This window comes from Helianthus annuus, chromosome 3 (genome assembly GCF_002127325.2).
Source record: "Helianthus annuus cultivar XRQ/B chromosome 3, HanXRQr2.0-SUNRISE, whole genome shotgun sequence".
NCBI classification, from domain to species: domain Eukaryota; kingdom Viridiplantae; phylum Streptophyta; class Magnoliopsida; order Asterales; family Asteraceae; genus Helianthus; species Helianthus annuus.
In genome coordinates, this window is record NC_035435.2 from 31,245,889 (window position 1) to 31,250,040 (window position 4,152).

The window sequence follows — 4,152 nt, forward strand, 5'->3', positions numbered from 1 at the left end:
TTATTTTTGCGCACCAAACACCTCTAAGCCTATATCTAAGCTATATTAAGGTTAAATTGAGTATTATAAACTCATGGTCATATTCCGGAAGGTCCAATACCTTACGAATTGACATACTTTTGCGGTTTGACGCTTTTAACCCCTCGCATACGAATATTGTCATAACTTTCTCATACTTCATCGAAACTTTGTGAAATTTTTATCAAACATTCTTGTGAGTATAATTAACCATTACAAAGCTTTGGGTTTGCTAAAAGATCACTCAGAGGTATACTTTAAACATGTTGACACATTTAGCCCCTGTAGTTTGTAATTCCTCACTTTCTTTCACAATTAGCTTCGTATGATCCATGATTTATTCGTTTAAGGGTATAAACATCATGTAGGGTTATTGAAAGATATATTTACTCATTGTTGACACTTTGAATCCTTTTACGCACATAGATTTCTTGTTTGTCAACTTTAGTCCTTCTAAATCAATCCTTTGCACGTTTTAAGTCCATGACACGTGTCAATACATTATTGGACATAAATTTTCGAGGTGTTACATGTGGCAACATATGGTGGAGGTGTTTTGTGAGTTTGAGAGGGAATCCATTTCTAAATACACACAATGTTCAATCCACGCGGGATCCATTTGTTATTTTGGTCGGACCTATGAATTTGGATCTACTATAAATTCATTTTTTTATTCAGCTTTACACCCTTCATATCATAAACACAATTAGGGTTTCTTTTTGAATCTCTATGCGCTCCTCCATCAATGTGTGAACCCGATTGTAGAACATACTCCTTCTCCATGATACATCGGAAACATTAATTCTTCAAGCTTAGCCTGTTCGTGTGTAAAGATCAAGGTACGTGTATCTCTAACCCTAATTTTAAAAAATTCAGTAACAAGTATTCGAAATCTCATAGTTCTTTTTATGATTGTTTTGTAAACCCTAACTTCCATCGTTAACCCCAAAATTGATATGTATGTGCTTCGACTAAAATGATAACATATGTATGTGCTTCGACTAAAGGAAGATGGTGACGGTGGTGCTGGTGGCCTGAAGAGAAACGATAACGGCGTTAGGGTTCTTTCAGGGGTGGCACAAAATATGATTGTTCGGAATCCCAACATAAAGGGGTTGAAGATGGATTTTGACAATCATACGGTAATCAAAAAATCATGAGTCGGGGGGTGGGACTGCACCTAGGTATTGATCTTATTAAATTGTTACTTGGCTTTACAAAGTTTGTAATGTGTATATGTTGTTGTGGGTGCAGAAAAGCGGTGTTGACTTCTATCACACAGGTGTTAACTGCTATTTCACATATGAAGAAGGCAAAGCCCAGGCAACCTTACAAGAATAAGAATTAATTGCCTCTTTATTTGCGTCATGTGAAAACCAGATCCATTCGTAGGTGTTTGGCCAAACATTAGGTATCTTTAAAGTCTTTTTTGTGTATGATCTTGAATAAGAATTTCATTATGACGAACATGAATCTCCACTCCTGGTGTAGTCTTAAAAATCCCCTTTATTGCTACAAAAGAATGTTTTTTGATATCTTTGTTTATTATTAAATTGTGTTGATCAAGTAATAAAGTAGGATACAAGTGAATAAATGATTTATGATAATTATGATAATTAAGTTAACTGGTGTATCCCCAAATTGCTTGTGAATTGTGAGTCTGTTTCGTTACCAGATTTGTTCAAGTTATGTGTTTATTACTTCTGGATTATCACTTCGATTAGATTTAAATCTTCAAGATTGTGTTGTGGAACTGTATGGACTTTTGGTTTTCTGGAGTACATTTTATTTTGTTCCTAATTCGGTTTTTAGAACTGTAGGTGAAAGACTATTGCAGGCATCAGGGTTTCAGGAAGGGCCCTTTATCCGGTTAGGGTTCTGGGAACTCCGTATGAAACTATTGAATATGCTAATTTGGTTCGAGTTCCCCAAACTCCCAAAGGGTATTTATAAATTTGTATTAAAAAAACTTTTGGCTTTTATTGAAATGATCTAATGTTGTATTAGCAACTTTTTTTTTGGATTATTGTGTTTTTGGTTCTATGTAGTTCATGTTTCTATTTAAGGAGCAGAAACTCACGGTACCACATTGTCGTACTCCACGACCTTTACCTCATGGCTCAGAAGGTAAACGTTTTATTTTCTATGGGAACAAAACACGTTTTCTTATTAATATTTTGAGTTTAAAAATGCACGTATTGTATTATAGAAGGCTATTAAAAATGTTTGTCATATGGTTATTTAATACCATGACAGGTGGACCTGGTGGACGAAAATGTACTCTGGTGGATGATGGGTCTGGAAAATGTACTCTTTTCATCACTGGTTATCTTCGGGCAGTTTTAATAACTGGTTCGGTGCCAACCCTACGTTAATCTGTGAATCAGCTGGTATTTATATATTTGAGTATTTACCACACATTCGGTTGTTTTAATCAGGTTCATGTATCAGGTGTTTGGGAATTTCAGCTGGCAAAGATTCAGCTTCTTGAGGATCCATATTCATTAAATGCTAAAAAAGAAGGGGATTTCAGGGATGCTGATGAAGTAAATGATATACAGGTATGTATTCTTTTCTTTAAAATGGATGCTTAATAAATCTTCCTCTGTGCTTTTTATTCTCTTCGTGTATACAGACTCTTTAAATGGTGAACAAAATGATTGGTTCTTTAAAATGATTTAGTTTTTTTATGTAAGTCAAAGGGATATGGATGGACAAAAATAGTGTTGATAATTGACCCGTATTGGAAAATTATCCTTTTTGATCAATGTGTAGGCCGTTCAAGCGAAGCATCAGGTATGTTCAATCTTCATAATACCAAATCTTCTATTCAATTTTATTCATTATTTCTAATAGTTGTCTACTTCGTTGTTGTGGTGCAATTACTTGGGGTTTGGTTTTGGTTCTGGTAAGGCATATTTATTGAAGAAATTTAAGACACTTGACATGTTCGTTTTGCAGAATGATTGGGAAGTTGTGAAACATGGTTGGCATGCTCAGGTACTTGGTGATCCCCCACCCAAATGTAAGAATGTTGTTGAGCCTATCAAGACACTTTGATCTATATCTGTTTCAACCTAGCAGACTAATTATTTAGTGTTATTATAGAGATGAAGAACATGCCCAGACAAGAATATGTAGCTCACTTGAGATGGTAATTTGGTGCTACTGATGTGAAACTTTCTGGTGAACCAAAACTCCCCTTTTTTCTGCACCCATTCTCAATGGACATAAGGAATGAATTTCATATCTTATTCGTCAATTTTGGGCGAAACTGTCACACCCCCAAAATCCACCATGCGGAGTATCACCGCTTGGAGGCGTGACATGACCAGGATCGAACCACCAATCATATTGGACAACGTAACTAAGTAAATAAAACCAATCACAATATAATTGGTGACCAAAAGTAACCAACTTAAGTTAACAGCGGAAGCATAATACGTGAAACTAAAACATAAGTTCCATAGTTCAAAAGTTTAAAGTCCAAAACGTAAGCTTAATAAGTTCATAAGGATTAAATATTTAGCACGGGACATAAGTTATAAAATATACTTGTAACGCTTGTTTAGAAAAACATTTTCTAAGTGTTGGAATTTTTAGAAAATTTCGCCAGAGTTTCCTTTGTAAATGGAGGTGTCCATGCTATTAAGCATATCATTTTCTTTTCCAAAAATTATTCAACAGTCATCAATCATTCACTAAACAATATTACATTCACCAAGTGTAAAAACAATGCACTCTACGTAGTAACTTGGTAAGGTGTTTAGTGGTCCTAGTTACCTTCCAGAGTGCATTCGTTTCTTTAAAAATCGTTTTCTTAAAAGAATTAAGTGTTTACAACTTGTAAACCATTTTTACAAAAATTAATCTGTTGAACTCTTCTTGTAAATAAAATGTTTCTACACTTATTTCATTTCCAAAAATGGTGTAAGTGTATGTACAAGTCATGATTTTTCCAAAAGTCGATTCTTGAACTTTGTTTATTTAGAAAAGTCTTTTGTAGAACCCGGATCTACATGATCACCAACTTATTTTGATTTACTTATATTTCAAGAAAATTATTTTCATCAAGTTCATATTTAACTAGAAAATGATTATTTCTCATATTAGTAATCACCTTCCTAGTCTTGT

At 34.2% G+C, this 4,152-nt stretch overlaps 2 long non-coding RNA genes across 4 annotated transcripts; both read left to right on the forward strand.

Annotated features, from left to right (window-relative positions):
* Window positions 1-491: 491 nt before the first annotated feature.
* Window positions 492-2,660, forward strand: LOC118490327. Of its 3 annotated transcripts, XR_004889242.1 has the most exons (7): window positions 492-857; window positions 1,026-1,202; window positions 1,273-1,429; window positions 1,839-1,961; window positions 2,067-2,145; window positions 2,275-2,370; window positions 2,470-2,655. It is a non-coding gene; the product is annotated as an uncharacterized LOC118490327 (long non-coding RNA). The 3 variants fall into 3 exon arrangements; XR_004889243.1 differs by having other exon boundaries at window positions 1,273-1,961; window positions 2,275-2,408; window positions 2,470-2,660; XR_004889241.1 differs by having other exon boundaries at window positions 1,273-1,961; window positions 2,470-2,660.
* Window positions 2,661-2,713: 53 nt separating this feature from the next.
* On the forward strand, window positions 2,714-3,320 carry LOC110927640. Its single transcript, XR_002585787.2, has 3 exons — window positions 2,714-2,814; window positions 2,980-3,043; window positions 3,127-3,320. It is a non-coding gene; the product is annotated as an uncharacterized LOC110927640 (long non-coding RNA).
* The last annotated feature ends 832 nt before the right edge of the window (window positions 3,321-4,152 follow it).